The sequence below is a fragment of the Notamacropus eugenii genome, chromosome 1 (assembly GCF_028372415.1).
Source record: "Notamacropus eugenii isolate mMacEug1 chromosome 1, mMacEug1.pri_v2, whole genome shotgun sequence".
Classification (NCBI taxonomy): domain Eukaryota; kingdom Metazoa; phylum Chordata; class Mammalia; order Diprotodontia; family Macropodidae; genus Notamacropus; species Notamacropus eugenii.
The window spans coordinates 598,928,914-598,946,395 of NC_092872.1; the positions used below are offsets into that span (position 1 = coordinate 598,928,914).

At 38.3% G+C, this 17,482-nt stretch overlaps 1 long non-coding RNA gene across 1 annotated transcript in view; it reads right to left on the bottom strand.

Annotated features, from left to right (window-relative positions):
- LOC140520593 (uncharacterized) overlaps positions 1–16,455 on the bottom strand; it is a 37,265-nt gene extending 20,810 nt beyond the window's left edge. Inside the window, exons 1-2 of the long non-coding RNA XR_011972587.1 lie at positions 16,288–16,455; positions 1,848–1,902 (exon numbers count right to left, since the gene is read on the bottom strand). This is a non-coding gene — a long non-coding RNA (uncharacterized lncRNA). The remainder of the gene's footprint in view (positions 1–1,847; positions 1,903–16,287) is intronic.
- Between the last annotated feature and the right edge of the window lie 1,027 nt (positions 16,456–17,482).

A 17,482-nucleotide genomic window follows, 5' to 3' on the forward strand; every position in this document is an offset into this window, starting at 1 on the left:
GGCATGTTTGCCCAGGTTCTGGATAATGGACAGTGCTCTCATGCTTTCTCAGTCACCAATGGAGTGAAGCAGGGCTATATGCTTACTCCCATTCTTTTTGGCATGATGTTTTCAGTCATGTTGTCAAATGATTTCAATAAGGATGAACACAGCATCGAGGTCAACTACCATAGTGATGGTAAGTTCTTCATTTGGAAAAGGCTACAAGCCAAGATGAAAGTGGAGGGAGTGTTGATGCATGATTTTCTGTTTGCAGATGATTGTGTACTCAATTTAGCCTTTGAAGCTGAGATGCAACAAAGTATGGATCAATTCACTGCTGCCTGTGCTAATTTTGGCCTAATAATCAACACCCAGAAAACATAGGTACTCCATCAACCACCACCACACCAAGTATACATGGAACCATCAGTTACAACAAATGGAGAAGTTTTGAATGCTATGGATAAGTTCACTTACCTTGGTAATGTACTTTCCAGGGATGTACACAGTGACAATGAGATTGATTCACATATTGTCAGAGGTGGCTCAGTGTTTGGGAGGCTCCAAAGAAAAGTTTGAGAGAGAAGAGGTATTAGACTGCCTACCAGACTGAAGGTCTGCAGAGCTGTTATGCTGACCTCATTGTTGTATGCATGTGAAAAATGGACAGTCTACCAGTGCCTTGCCAGGAAACTGATTTGCTTCCATTTGAAGTCTTAGGAAGATTCTGAGGATCACCTGTCAGGATAAGGTATCAAACGCTGCAGTCCTTGCTCAAATTAAACTGCCAAGCATTCAACCTATGCTTCAGAGAGTACAATTTCAATGGGGTGGCCATGTTGTTTGTGTGCAAAATGTATGCTTGCCAAAAAGACTATTTTACGGAGAGCTCACATGGGGCAGGCAATCACATAGTGAACAGAAGAAATGATACAAGGGCACTCTCAAGACCTCTATCAAGAACTTTGGATTTGATTGTGGGAAATGAGAGACACTGGCATAGGACCACTTAGCATGGTGTGCCCACATGAGAAAAGTTGCTGTGCTCTATAAGCAAAGCAGAATTGAAACAGCACAAAGGAATGTAGGATGCACAGATTTGGAGTAACCACCCCAAATGTTCACATGGACTATCTGTGCCCAATCTGTGGTAGAGCATTCCAATCTCATATTGGTCTGATCAGTCACAGTCATACACATTGAAACTTCACTTTATAACGTTGATGTCATTTTGGTCCTCTTTGAGAACAAAGGGCAACAACCAACCAACCATATGTGCAATTCAGTAAAACATATTTCCATATTTGTCTTAGTTGTGAAAGAAGATAGATTCTAAGGAATGAACCATGAAAATATATGCTTCAATCTGCATCAATGTCCATCAGTTCTTTATCTGGACATAGACAGCATTTTCTATCATGAGTCCTTTGTAACTATCTTGGATCATTGTGTTACTGAGAAAAGCTAATTCATTCATTGTTGATCTTCATACAGTGTTGCTCTTACTGTGTACAGTCTTTTCCTGGTTCTGCTCATTTCACTTTGCATAAGTTTGCACAAGTTTGGAAAGTCTTTAAGTGGAAGTCAGTGTTTGAGCTGTGTCTTAAAGGAAATTAAGAATCCCAACTTGAGGAGGGAAAGGATTTCTGAATTGAAAAAGCAGTACAAAGGTGTGGAGAAAGGAGATGCAATGTTGTGTTTGAAGAACAGCAGACAGACCAGGATGGTTGAATCACTTTGTGCATGGGGAATAACATGTAAGGAGACTGTCAGAGTAGGAAGGAGCCATGTCTGAGGCACCTAGGTGGCACAGTGGAGTCTGGAATCAGGAGGACCTGAATTCAAATCTGGTTTCAATCACTTACCAGCCATGTGATGTTGAGCAAGTCACTTAACTTCTCTTTGCCTCAGTTTCCTCACCTGTGAAATGGGGACAACAACAACACGTTTCATAGGGTTGTTGGAGGGTAAAATTAAATAATAGTTATAAAGCACTTAGCACAGTGGTGACATAGTAAATACTATATAATTGTTAGCTAATATTATTTTTATTTGCCTCAGTTTCCTCAACTGTAAAATGGGAATGATAATAATATTTACCTGCCAGGGTTGTTGCAAGGATGCAATGATATATTTGTAAGGCACTTAGCACCCTGCTTGGCACATAGTAGGAGCTTAATTCATGTTTATTTCTTTCTTTCCGTGTTGTAAAAGAACTTTAAATTCCAAAGAGAGGTAAGAAGGATACACTGGAATTTACTGAATAGGCTTTGGTAGCTACATGGGATATGGATTGGAGTGGAGAGACACCTGAATGAGCATTGGGAGCCTTTGGTTCCAGTTCCTGTCAATTCACTTTCTTAATCTATAAAATAAGGGAATCCACCTACATAATCACTAAAGTCATTAAACCTTCCATCCTACTCATCTCAGTCCTTAAGAGATGGGAATGGATATAGGATGGTCTAGAGTAGAAACTGCATAAGAAGGTATTTATCTGAGAGAGAAACTTTAGGAAGCCTTTGGGTTTGGTTAAGTCTATTTTAAAACTAAAAACCTCAAGTAAAAATAGACAAAAGTTTTTGTTGTTACTTTAAGATTTTTTAAAAATGTAGATATTTGAGGCAGGAATGCCTGGCTCAAAAATTGTTCTCCCATCTGCCTCTTTTATATTTCCCCCCTCTCCAGCAGGCATAAGTGGGAGCAAAGTAAGGAATAGTATTCAATTTCACTTTTCCACTTGGGCACTCAGTTTCCTCATCTCTAAAATTAGAGGTTATGATAAGATGACCCCTAAGTTCTCTTTTAGCTTGGTATTCTATGAATTACTGAGGGAAATTTGGCATTTGTTATAGTAAGAAACCCACAGAAAAAATGACTTTATTATTTACAGTATCAAATGTCCAGGCTTTGGCAACAGGCATGTGTAAGACAGAAGGCAACTCCAGGCATAAATGGTGCTTTCAAATTTTCAATAGTTCATGTTTTAGTCAAGAGGGTTGTTCAGGGGGATGAAGCCAACATGGTGGAGTAAAAGTGGGGACTTGCCTGAATTCTCCACCAAAACCCTCCAAATATCTGTAAAAAGTGACTCTAAACAAAAACTAGAGTTACAGAACCCACAAATGACAGAGTGAAACAAACCCCCATCCTAAGACAACCTGGAAAGATGACAGGAAGGGTCTTTCATACCAGGCAGGGAATAGAGCTCAGTCTGGAGTGGACCACACTAGCACATATGGGTTGGAGCAGGTCTCAGGGGACTGAATCATTGACAGTTGAATTTCCAGAATTCTCAACCCACAAACATCAAAAAAGGTCAGTGGGAAAACTCTGTGGAACCTGGGTGAAAAAGGAGCATGAACCAGTCAGTCTGGTTCTGGCCCAAGGACAGTGGGGATGGTGGCTGTGGCTGGTGGCAGAAGCAGAGCAGCGGCAGAGGCTGCTTCCAGAACTCTGGGCCCACAGATGGTAGGGGATTGAGTAGCTGATACAAAATCGCTGAAGCCTGGGACAGTACACTCTGCCCCCTCCCCCCATACCCACTGCAAGCAGAGTTATACCTTGACAAAGAATTAGAAAGTCAAGTTGGGAAGATGAGTAAACATTGTAAAAGAACTCAGACTATAGAATCTTACTTTGGTGACAAGGAAGATCAGAGCATATAATCAGAGGAGGACAGCAGAGTCAAAGCTCCTACATCAAAAGCCTCCAAGAGGAGTATGAATTGATCACAGGCCATGGAGGAGCTCAAAAAACATTTTGAAAATGAAGTAAGAGAAGTAGAGGAAAAAATGAGAAGAGAAATGAGAGTGATGCAAGAAAATCATGAAAATCGAGTCAACAGCTTGCTAAATTTAAGAGACCCCAAAGAATACTGAAGAAAATAATACCTTAAAAATGGACCAACCCAAATAGCAAAAGAAGTCTAAAAAGTCAATGAGGAAAAGAATGATCTAAAAAGCAATGGCCAAATGGAAAAGGAGGTCCAAAAGCTCACTGAAGAAAATAATTCCTTCAAAATTAGAATGAAGTAAATGGAAGCTAATGACTTTATTAGAAATCAAGAAATTGTAAATAGAAACAAAAGAATGAAAAAAAATAGAAGACAATGCGAAATATCTTATTTAAAAAACCACCGACCTGGAAAATAGATCCAGTAGAGATAATTTAAAACTTATTGGACTATCTGAAAGCCATGATCAAAAAAAGAGCCTAGACATCATCTTTCAAGAAATTATCAAGGAAAACTGCCCTGATGTGGTAGAACTAGAGGGTAAAATATATATTGAAAGAACCCACTGATCCCATACTGAAAGAGGAAGCTATCCAAAAGGAAAGCTCCTAGGAATATTGTAGCCAAATTCTAGAGCTCCAAGTTCAAGGAGAAAATATTGCAAGAAACCAGAAAGAAACAATTTGATTATTGTGGAAATACATTCAGTATAACATAAGATCTAGCAGCTTCTACATTAAGGAATTGAAAGGCTTGGAATATGATATTTCAGAGGTCGGAGGAGCTAGGATTAAAACCAAGAATCACCTATCTGGCAAAACTGAGTATAATCCTTCAGGGGAAAAATGGAATACCAATAGAATAGAGGACTTTCGAATATTCTTGATGAAAAGACCAGGGCTGAATAGAAAATTTGACTTTCAAATACAAGAATCAAGAGAAGTTTGAAAAGGTAAACAAGAAAGAGAAATCATAAGAGACATTAAAATTGAACTGTTTACATTCCTGCCTGGAAAGATGATATTTATAACTCATGAGATCTTTTTCAGTATAAGGGTAATTGAAGAAAATAGATAGCAGACAGACAGATAGACAGACAGACAGACAGACAGATAGATAGATAGATAGATAGATAGATAGATAGATAGATAGATGATAGATAGAAAGATAGATGGTAGAGGGCACAGGGTGAGTTGAATATGAAGGAATGATATCTAAAAAATAAAATTAACGGGTGAGAGAGGAATATATTGGGAGAAGGAGAAAGGGAGAAATAGAATGGTATAAACTATCTCACGTAAAAAGAGGCAAGAAAAAGGTTTTACAATGGAGGGGAAGAGGGGGAAGGTGAGAAAGAATGAGTGAACCTTACTCTCATTGGATTTGGCTTAAGGAGGGAATAATATACACACTCAATTGAGTATCTTATCCTACAGGAAAGTAGAGGTAAGGGGATAAGAAGGGGGGATGATAGAAGGAAGGGTAGATTAAGGGAGTAGGTATTCAGAAGCAAACATCTTTGAAAAGGGACAGGATCAAAGGAGGATAGGATGCAGGGAAATATAGCTAGTCTTTCACAACATGACTATTATGGAGGTGTTTTGAATGACTGTGCATGTATAACCTATATTGAATTGCTTGCCTTCTCAATAGGGGTGGGTGGGGAGGGAAGAATGGAGAGAATTTAGAACTCAAAGTTTTAAAAACAAATATTAAAAATTGTTTTTACATGCAACTGGGAAATAAGGTATATAGGCAATGGGATATAGAAATCTATCTTGCCCTTCAAGATAGTGAAGGAAAAGGGGATAAAGAGGGGGAAATGATAAAAGGGAGGGGAGAAGGGGTGATCACAATGCATGCCATCTGTGATGGAGGGAGGAGAAAGATGGGGAGAAATTTGGAACTCAAAGTCTTGTGGAAATGAATGTTGAAAACTAAAAATAAATAAATATAAATCTTTAAAAATTTTTAGAAAGGCAGTTGTTCATTTAAGAGTTTTATTCAATGTAATCATGACTCAATAGTTCTTGTTTTAATTGGACATTCTACACTGAGAATCATTCAGTCATTAAACCCTAGAAAGACAACTTAGAGATGGCTAATACAATGCAACAAGTGCTAAATTTGGATTCAGGGAAGCTCAGTTCAAATTGTTGTTTTGCTACTTAATATGTTTATGAGTCTAGATACAAGTCACTTAAGCTCTTTTGGTCTCAGTTTTCTATAAAATGAAGAAGTTAGACCAGGTAAGTGAGAGAGACCCTTCCAAAACTAAATTTATGAGCCCAAACATCATCTAAGATAATAATTTTATTTTATAGATTCTGCTAGAACACAACTGGGCAGCTAGGTGGCTCAATGGATAGAATACTGGTTAATAAACACTTCCAGGTTTTGTACTTGAACTGTGCCTTCTTTCCTCTGTTCAGGGGGATGCTCTTCCTAATCAATCAAATTGACAAAATCATTAATGGATCAAGAAAAATTCAAATAAACAAAAGTGTAGAATTTAAAGTCCAATTTCCCTTCTTTCAAATATGAAAAATGATGGGGGTGGTTGCTTCCTCCTGTAATCTGGTCTGTGATGGCAAATATTTAACAAAAGTCTCCAAAAATGAAAAGAAATATAGGCAACCCGCTTTTAAGTTTGATCTGTGTCATTAACATTTTCTCTATCACTTTCATAAGTCTAGCTGCTATTATGCTATTTTTCAATCATGTCTAACTCTCAGTGACCCTATTTGGGTTTTTCTTGGCAGAGATACCTGAATGGTTTGTCATTTTCTTCTCCAGTTCATTTTACAGATGAGGAAACTGAGGCAAACAGGGTTGTGACTTGCCCAGGGTCACACAGCTGGTAAGTGTATGACGCCTGATATGAATTCAGGAAAATGCAATCTTCCTTACTCTAAGCCTACCTCTCTATCCACTGAACCACTTATTAAGTCTAGATAGTCAAAGAAAGTAATAAGTCAAGCCTTCATTTGTAACAATTGCACATTCTTCTCTGTAATTCCTGTTGACAGGAAGGCTAAAGTTTGAAGATCTCTTGAGCTCAGAAGTTCTGAGTTGTAGTGGGGCAAGTCTGTTAGTGTATCTGAAATAAGCTCAGAGTTCATACAGTGAACCCCTGGAAAAGTGGCATCACCATGTTGCCTAAGAAGAGGCCAACTGGTCCAGTTTGTAAGTAGAACAGGAAAAAGCTTCTGTTCTAATCAGAATAGGACTAGGTCCTCAAAAGACTTCTTTGATTCTAGCCTGACTGTGAAAGGGCAAACTAGTCTTTAAAAAAAATGAATCCTCTTTTTTTGCAGAGTGGTATTACTCGAGGACATAAATAATTTTAGATTCAATATATTATTTTTCTACTACACTTTGGAAGTACCCATGAGAAATATGCTACTTTCTGGAACACACTTTGAGACTAACAAGTTCACATACATTCATAGGATTTGGAGCTCAGAGAAAATGATGAGATTACCATCTAGTCTAACCCTTTTATTTTCTAGATTTGGAAATGGAAGGCAAGAGATGTGAAGGGACTTACCTAGTGTCACACAAAAAGCAAAAAGCAGAGCTAGGATTTAACTTGTATGGGAGATTCCAAATATAGATTCTCCTGCCAAAAAGAAATGGATTTTTCCCATGCTAAAGGGTAAGCAGTTTGGTTGAAGCATAGATAGTCATTTGCTCCTACCCTTAGTTATTGGCTAATACTTTAGAAAATTACACCCAGTAGCTTTAGATTATGGCTTTCCCCTTGCTACCCACTTCTCCACCTTTAGTCATCTTATTCCTAGTTCACCAATAATATACTTTCTTGTAGATTTCATCATGATATTTCCTAACCATCCTTTATAGGACTAACTTCAATGTCACTTCCTCTATGGAGCCTTTCTTGATAGGCTAGGCCAGAAAAGCTCTCCCATGAACTCCAACATGTTAGACATTGAATTTTCTTATTATGCCATGCTCTTCCAACTACAGAGGCTAACAAAGCATAACTATCACACTGCATAGAGGGAGGCATGATAGTGGGGGCAGAGGGGTTGTTCACTTAAATAAAAGTGATTCATTAGATTAAAAATAATTTAAAATATTAAAATTAAAATATTAATTTACATAGAAAATAATGCCACTATCAAAACTTCCACCTATTGGTTATTATATTCTAACATCTACAATTATCTATATGATGTAATGGAAAAGGCAGTGAATGGAACTGAGTTTAAATCTTGGCTCTGACCCTTGCTAGATGACCTTTGACTGTGGCTAAGACCCTGAGTCAACTTTCATATCTGTAAAATAGGAAGAATAATAAATACACTACCTGCCTCATAAGGCTATTTTGATGATAGTGCTTTCTATATCTAAATGCTCTATTATTTGGAGTTAGAAGAGGAGAATAAACTAATAAGTCCTTATCTTCCTCGCTAATGTCTTTGGATTTATTGAACACTATGCTATTGTGCTCAATTGCAGTTGGGTACTTTGTGACTAATGTGTTCCACTGATCCACATTTATATTTTTTTAAATAGAATTATAATTCTATATAATTCTTTAATTATAATATAACTAATACCAATGAGTTTTGATGATTATTGCTTTGTAGTATCATTTGTATGCAGTACTTCTAGGTCCCCTTTTCCTCTCTAGTTTTCTCATTTTCCCTTGCAGTTTTGACTTTTTTTTCCTCCTAGTGAATTTTGTTATGATTTTTGTGTAGGTTTATAGAGTAACACTTCTGGTTGTTTGGTTGGTTTGACATCTAAGTCTGTAAATTAATATCAGCAATGCTGTGATCACAGCATTTTCCCTGTATGATTCCTTTGCATTTATCTCAATCTTCCTTGTGTCCTAGTTATCTGTATTATTGCTTTGTCTATGAATTGGCAGAGTTGCACAAAATCATCAGCTTCACTCTATCTTCCTAAGTTATCCAAGTCCAATGGCAAGACAAAGTCAAGCCAACTGGTGATGGCCTGGGATTCAGTGGATGGCTGAAGTCTTCAATGTCTGACTAAGCTCTAAGTGTAGCACATGCTTCAGCTGCCTTCATGGTCACCAGAAAAATTAGTCCCAACCACCTATTCCACTAGGGAAATCTTCACATGCTTGGGGTAGACATCCCCCCCCCCAACTCACCAACTGGCTTGAAGCCTTTTAGTTACCCTCAATCTGGTTTAGACCATCTGTCAAGATATATACTGGCTTCTGAGCATGCTACAGCTTCTAGGAGCTACAGGTGAGAGTTGGATGACAGGTGGAACATCAAAGGTCGATGAGCAGCCTGGAAACAGGTTTGACAAGTCCTCACACCAGAGGTGCTAGTCCTCCCTGATCACCCTATACATCTGTCCTTGGGCAAATACCCTTTCTCCTTCATTTGTAAACTCCTTAAGAGAAGGGCCCTGGGTAATACCTTGTTATTTCCAATGTGGAGCATCCGTGCTCAGGGAAAGAAGTTAATACATTTTATAGCTGAACTGAATATCTCACCATATTTTATGTGTGCATCTGTGTGCATGTGATTTTTTATAGAAGAATCCTTAAGCTAGCATGCCATTTAATTACAAGAGGTATCCTTTACATAGTTCTTTAATGTTTACAAAGTGCTTTCTATGTCATCCTAACGTCACCAAACACCTGTGTAATAGGTATCATAATTTTTCCAGCTTTGGAGATTAGGAAATTGAATTTAACAGAAGGTAAGTGACAAGTGACTTGTTCAGGGTCACACAGAAAGAGAGAAAGAGAAAGAGAGAGAGAGAGAGAGAGAGAGACAGACAGACAGACAGACAGACAGACAGACAGACAGACAGACAGACAGAGACAGAGACAGAGAGAACCAACCAAAACTTGGCCTGCTGGCTTTATATAGTGTAGAGGTGGCAGTAGGTTTTGGTTTTTTGTTTTTTCCCCCAGGAATTCTTTACCTTAGGGAAAAGAATTACTGATGATAAACAGGAGTGGTTTCCACCACAATTCTAAAGCTGTCAATAAATACACATAGATAAGTTGAGCAGGGATTGAAAATCAATTGTTAAAACCCAGTATTTTGTTTTCCATATGGGTGTGGAATAAAGAGGTGCTTCTAATCAGGAAGAGCAGTTTTCAGATTTTCTGAAAATGGGGTTGCGTGTTAGGGAAATTTCTCAGTGAATTCATATTTCCTCACATCTGCTTGGAAGAAAACAAGCCAACCAGATCTTGTGATATATGCGGTGGGAGGTTGAATGCAATGATCCCTTGAGTCTGGTATTTTCCCCTGCAGCATGAGTAGACCCAAACACTCAATCTCCCACAGCCCAGCTAACTAGCCAGCCAGCTTTGCAATCCTCGGCATGGGAGAACGCTTTCCTGAACCCCAGAGGCAGTGGTTTAGTATCAGAAAGTCAGTTTCTTGTCAAGTGTGATATTTAATTTTTCTTATCTGAGTTTGGATAACCATGGCTATTCAATTTGAGCTACATGTGCAAAAGACTCTCCATGCCATCTGGTGACTTCCTATACTCCTTGGTATGGAATTCTCGGTTGTTAAGCTGACATCTCCCAAGGAGATAGAAAACACAGGTGTTTGGGGTCCATCTTAGGGATACAACTATACTTCAAAAACTAAGACTAGAGGGAAAGGAAATCAAATGCCCAGAACATTGCAGATCTCCATAATTCCAATATAGGGAAATGACTCAACTATGTAGCATCAGGAGAAGGAACTTCCTCTTAATAAATAAATAAATAAATACGTAAATAAGAAAATAGCAAATAGGGGAATTGGTAGCATAGATAGAGAGGGAACACATATGGGAATCAAGAATCTTTAAAGAGAAAGGGCAAAATGCAGAAACAAAGCTTGACAGAAACAAGATTTCTTGTACTAAGGAAAACTAAAATAGATGAAGAATGAGAAATAATGATGGATTGCTGTGTCAAATACTATTAGCAAGAGGCTGACATTTTCCTGGCAGAAACAAAGTGCTGTGGAGGGACTGGTAGCTATGAGCTACTATGGTAGCTATGAGCAGAATGCTTGTGGGCTATATGATGCCCGTATTGATTGGAGAAATTGTTTGCTATTAATTATAACATGTCACTCTAAAAAACTACAATAGTTACAGTTTCTCAGAAGATGTCATCAAAGATATAGAGCAGATGATATGCCTTATAGTCACCATAACGCTATATTTGAAGACAGAAGACTTGAGTCCACATCCTATCTGCTATATATTACCCAATGTTCTTAGGAAAGTCTCTAAATCACTGATTTATATCTTAGCATGAGTAAATCTTGCTGGGCTTATTCCTGGAGTTTTTGTATTTTAACAGTTATCCATATGGTCCTCTTATTAGAGCATTTTCAGTCAGCAGTAAGCAGGAAACTAGCCAATCCTCAATCTCCATACTAAGCCACCATGGCAGGGAGTCTGAGAAAACAGACATTTGATAGGAAGCACACTAAGTGGACTTGACTAGGGGTAGAAGGGAAAGAGTGGCTATGATGGAAAGAAGCAAAAGACCTTGATGGAGTTCTGGGAAGGAATCATGTAGACCTGGCCTTTGGAGAGGAAGGAGTCCAGAAACCAGTCTTGAGCAATGTGATAGAGAATCCAAATAACACCACCACACAGTACTCTTTTGCTTATCTGTCTATCTATCAATGTATCTATCTATAATGCGTTTTATTTTGAGGTTGGCAATACATTAACAATTCATATAAACCTTTATTCACTAAAGTCCCCAAGTATATTCAATGGCCATATTTCTATTCTACTTGGAGCAGGGGCAGTGTACACACACATTCACACATACAAATACGCACATACACACACACACACATACACACACACAGATTTTATGTTAACTTCATTTCCAAATGTATCTTTTCCTCCTCCCCTACCTAGAAAGCCATCACTTATAACAAAGCATTTAAAAAAACATAAAACTTCGGCAAAACTTAGGAATATCAGTTGAGGCTGACATTATATGTGATGTTATGCACCCCTGTTGTTATCCCCATCCCCTATCTCTTCAAAGAAGACAGGGGCTACATTTTTATGTTTCTTCTTTGGGGCCAAACTCCTCCTCATCATTGTGAGTGATAATGCCAGAACTTTTAAAAAAAACATTACGTTGTTTTTTGTTTTTGAGAAGGAAGAGGAGAAAGAAAGGGATGAGGATCAGGAGGAGAAGAAAAAGGAAAAGCAAATTTAATGAGAACGGTCAAGTACATTGTTGTGAAAATGTTTAACAAACATATGAACCCAGGAGAAATTGTGAATATGCCTGCAAACAAACAAGCAAAAAAACCAAACAAAAACCAAACAAACCTGTGAGGCACACATATCCATTCCTGAAAAGAAGATGGAAAAGAAAAAATGATTCAATGCCGTCCTAGGCCTTCCTATAATTATATTTACTTGTGTACTTATAGTAATTATCACCAGCTTTGCTTCTAGGCAAGCAGCAAGATAAACTTTTCATCATTAAAGCTCTACTTTGTTCTTTGGTTATTATTTGAGGGGGAAAATGAGAAAATAAGATGTCACTTTAAGGAGTCACTGTAAAAACAAAATTTGTCAAAACTTTTCAAATCATCAAAATGCAAATACATTATTTTTAAAATTATAATTGACTATCCATTATTATATATCCAGAGGCCTATTCACTAAATGGGTATAACCTCACTCAAAATGAGAACCTGAAAAGACCTTTGCCTAAAAGGCCCAGGGTCTCCCGTTGCATCTTGGGCCATCTCCAGTCGTTCTGATGAATATCTGGCCACTGGACCCAGATCAGTCAATTGCAAGTCATGTCATCATCTCCCTGATGTCATGGTCCTCTTCAAGAACGAAAGACAAGCACATCACAATTTTCCCATTTGAAAACCAAAAACAGTAATGTGCCTTCAATTCCCCAAGCTCTGTAAGGTATTTCTGAAAGTCAATAGGAATCTCTTTTCAAGGGACAGGATAGTTTTGAATTAAGGGGTTACTGCACTTTTAACAGAACATCACCTTTTTCAATCCGCTTTATATAATTCAGGGGGTCCCCTATTGGTAGGCTTTAGCTGAAGCTATGTGAGGGTCAAGTTATTCTACCCCCATTCTGGAAACAAACCCAGAAACTAACTGCATGCTCTCTATAACTATAATATTTCCAAGGATGACTAAATGTAGGTAGCTAGGCTAACCTGCATTAGCCAGCAAATTTGCTTCCACAAACAAGCCAGGGAATAGATAATTTCTATGTTTATGTCACTAACTAGGCACCAGTACAAGAGGAGCGGTACCTTGGAAAGGGCTGGAAAAGTTATAAAGTAATGCTTTATGGAAAAGAAGGTTGGGAGAGATCAAGAGTGATATCGTTAAGGAGAAGCTACTAGGTCAGGTTAGTCAATATATTGTGGACATTTAAAAATTATATTGTATGCAAATTATCTTTCATTGCCCCTCTAAGAGAGAGCTAATTCCTTTTGTCCATCTTTCTAAAACCCAAGAGAGCTGCTCCTTCAGTCACTGGAGAATTAAGAGGTAGGGGTGGGGGTAGGAATGGTTTCGGCAAACATGTGACTAATTTCACCTCAGAATAGAAAAGGCAGACTCAGTTTTCCTCTTTCCTTTACTGTAGGTGAAGTATTGTCTTGTCTCCCCTGTGGGTCTTCAGCAAGGCAGGATGGGTGTGTTGACTAATGTCATCAGCAACAAAGAAACCTCCCAGGCTCCCTGTCCCAGAGTCAGGGAGAGTCACTTACTATATTTAGGTAAGGATTTTCAATAGACCTGAATGAACACTTTTCCTTATAACAAGAAGGCAACTTAACAAGACCTACATGGGAGCCGTATCTAATATTCAACCCTGTGGTCAGAGGAATAAAGCAAATCTCTGAAACCCAAAGAAAAGATATAAACTGTGAATTTCCCCCCCCAATTTGTTGTGTGTGTCTATGTGGGTGTACGTGTGTATTGTGTGTTTGGAAGGAAGGGATTAAAGGTAGATTGATTTATCAAAAAAAAAAATACTAGGCTGAGTCATTTTTCTTTTGGAGGCATGAAAATTTAGAGAAGAGAAAACTTTGGGGAGAGACAAAAAAAGTATACAGTATATAGTTAAGAATTGGAAATTGAGGTGATTCCCAGCCATTGAGGGATGGTTAAATAAAATGTGGTATATGATTGTAATAGAATATTATTGTGCTATGAAAAATGACAAAACAGGGTGATTTCAGGGGAAATAAAAATGGAAAGACTTAAATGAACTATTACAAAGTGAAGTGAGCAGAACCAGGAGGATAGTGTTCATAGTTATAGAAATTTTGTACAATGAAGAAGTGTGAATGGCCTCTTAGCTATACATTAAAGACAATCCCAGAGGACTCATGGTGAAATATGCTATCTGCTGCTAGAGAAAGAATTGATGTCTGAATACAGACCAAAGCATACTATTTTTCTTCCTTCCTTCCTTCCTTCCTTCCTTAATTCCTTCCTTCCTTCCTTCCTTCCTTCCTTCCTTCCTTCCTTCCTTCCTTCCTTCCTTCCTTCCTTCCTCCCTCCTTCCCTCTCTCTTTCTCTCTCATTTTCTTGCACAAAATGACTAATATGCAAATATTCCACTTGATTGTATGTGTATAGTCTATATCAGATTGCTTGCAGTCTCAGGGAAGGGAGAGAGGAGGGAAGGAGAGATAGAATTTGGAATGCAAACTTAAAAAGAAACAACAAATGTTAAAAATTGTTTTTACATGTAATTGGGGAAAAATAAAATATTATTTTTAAAAAATGAGCTGGAGAAAAATTGTCTAACCACTCCAGTATCTTTGCCAAGAAAACTCCAACTGGGGTTATGATGAATTGGATAAAACTAAAAAAATAACTCAGAAAAAAACAACCAAAGACACCCTAACTCTAGTTATACTAAATTCCACACCCATAGTCTCCCACCTCTGCAGTGAGGGGAGGGAGGGGCATTTTCTACATTGTTCTCTGGGTCATAGCTAGTAATTTAACCTGTGAACATCACTCAAGGACTAAGTCATTCTCTGATTTTTATAGTGGCTTGTTTGCAGATCAGCAATACCTATTTACCTAAGGAAATTCATGGGGAAAAAGACATTCATACCTTTCTCCTACAGTTGTCATTGACTAAATGTATTGTAGATAACAGACCTTTTTGTTTTCTTTTTTTCTGAATTACAGTTACATTAACTTGGACTGAAAAATATGGATGTCTATGTCTTAATTTACCATCGTTCTGGTCATTAAATTTCATTCCGAGCCTTCCCATCTCTCTCTCCATTTAGATTATTATGTTGACTTTATGAACTGAATTGGTGCCCAGAAAGTCATGGTGCCCCTACTTGGTGGCATGCTAACACCAGAGAGAGTCCTAATTTCCCTAAGTAGCAAAACAAAGGAACCAAAACATCATTTAGTGAATAGACAATTTCCTCTGAGTCTTCCAGTGAGATGGAGAGAACCTAACTTCAAGAACTGAAGTGTTTTCAGCAGTTTCCATTTGTAAATCTTCTCCATTTATTTCCCAGACTACCAAACACCTAAAGCTGACGTAATAGGTATTTAGTTCTTAGATCTATCTAGGGGAAAAGACTTTTCTTCTACTTTTAAATTATCAATGACCTATTTGCATTTCAAATTCTGTGTCTGATAAACATCTCAAACTTAATCATGTCCAAAACAGAACTTATTATCTTTTCCTACAAACCCACCTCCCTCTCGTGTATGTGCGTGTGTGTGTGTGTGTGTGTGTGTGTGTGTGTAGGGTACCAGCATACTTTTAGTTTTCCAGATTTGCAGTTTCAGCATTGTCTTTGTCCTCTCACTCTCACTCCACCCATGTATTAAGTTGCTTGATCTTGCACATTGTAACTCTCCAACAACTCTCATTTTTAACACCTTCTCTCTGTTCACCTGGCCACCACTCTAGTTCTGAACTTCAGTCATCTTTTACCTGGACTATTGCAAAGGCATAATTGATCTACCTGCTCTGTCTCTCCTCCTTTACTTCTCCTTCCAGTTCCTAGTGCCCTGCTTCCAAATGACCTTGCATTTATTTTGTATGTATTCTGCATATATTTATGTAATGGAATTAATTAGTAGAACTTCCCTCCTATTCCCAAGTTATCTCTGCCTAGCGTATATCCCATGCAGCATGCTTGGAAATGGCTCCATGCCAGTGTCAACTGCACTGTTCTTGGAGCTAGTGACACATTTGTTCAGGTTCTTTCCAGAGAGTTACATATGCTGGCTTAGTGTTGAAAGGCTTGACTCCATGATAGTAGAAGAGAATGGGGCTGCTAAGACAAGAATAGCCTACTCACTTTAGCAGCAAGCACCCTGACACATCCAGGATGGCCTGCTAGCACAGATTCTTAGATTTGCTTTTCTAAAAGGAAAGCAAGTTTTGAGGGATCAACAATCTACTTTAATTACTTTCACCAACAGAGAAAATGCAAGCAGAGAAATAAAGACCAACAGATAAGGCTTCTAATGTACATCACGGATCAACAGACAGATCCAACAGTCTGACCATTACATACATACATAGTTACCAGAGAAAGAGAAGCACCAGCATCTAGGTTTTCAAAGGTGAGTTGGGAGGGACTCCTTAATGGCTACCCAGAGTCTCATCAGGCACACAAACCTTCCTCCAAAGAGTAGGCCTTCAAAACAACACTTCACCTCAGAGTATATCCATACTTTTCAGATCCTGAGGTCATCACTACCTTCATTAACAAAAGGTGTGGGGTTCCTACAACACAAGCCTCCCTTAATCAAGCTTCCCTTAATAGGCTCCACCTGAGGCCTTTAACTTTAAGGGAAGACCTTTAACTCTAATTAACATTACACTCACCCAGTAGACCTTAAAATAAATATTTTCTCTTCCTTCTTTGCCCAGCTCCTGTGGAAGTTTATATTTCTATCAACATATTTTGATGGAGTGGAAGGGTAGCTCTTCTTCTCACCCTCAATGACTGCTGATGATAAATGGTAGCAGGGACATATACTTTTAAATAACCCTGAGCCCAGGCTCTAGGCCCCTGGCTGCCATTTTTTGCTTGTTCTTCTTTCCATGAACATAGGGAATGAAATGGTGATCAGAAAATGTTGGGGTTTTTTTTTTTGTTTGTTTGGTTGGTTTTTTGGTAGGGGCTACTTTGGGAAATGGAGACTTTCTGAGGCTACACATCAAGAGGAGCCTACTGCAGCTTCTTGGAGAAGATGACCACAAATAGGCAACCTCTGGTTTCAATTTATGGGGGGTATTTACTTTGAAAGAGCTATTTGTAAAAAAGAAAACTATTTGTACAGTATAGCACCAAATGGAAAGTAAAATATCAATTCAGCAGTGTATGTAAGGTGTTTGTTATTCAGTTATTTCAGTTTTGTCCAGTTCTTCATGACCCTGTTTTATGAGATTTTCTTGGGAATGCTATTGGAATGCTCTGTCATTTGTTTCTCCAGGGTCTTCATTTTATGCATGAGGAAACCAAGGCAAACAGAAGTTAGGTGACTTGCCCAGGGTCACAAAGCTAGTAAATGCCTAAGGTTGGGTTTGAACTCAGGTTCTCTTGACTCCAGAACTAACAATCTAACCAGGAGTGGAGAATCTATGGCCTCAAGGCCACATATGATGCTCTAGGTCCTCAAGTTTGGCCTTTTGACTGAATCCAAACCTCACAGAACAAATGTTCTTCACATTTGATTCCACTATGCCATGTGGTTGCCCTGTTATGTAAGGTACTG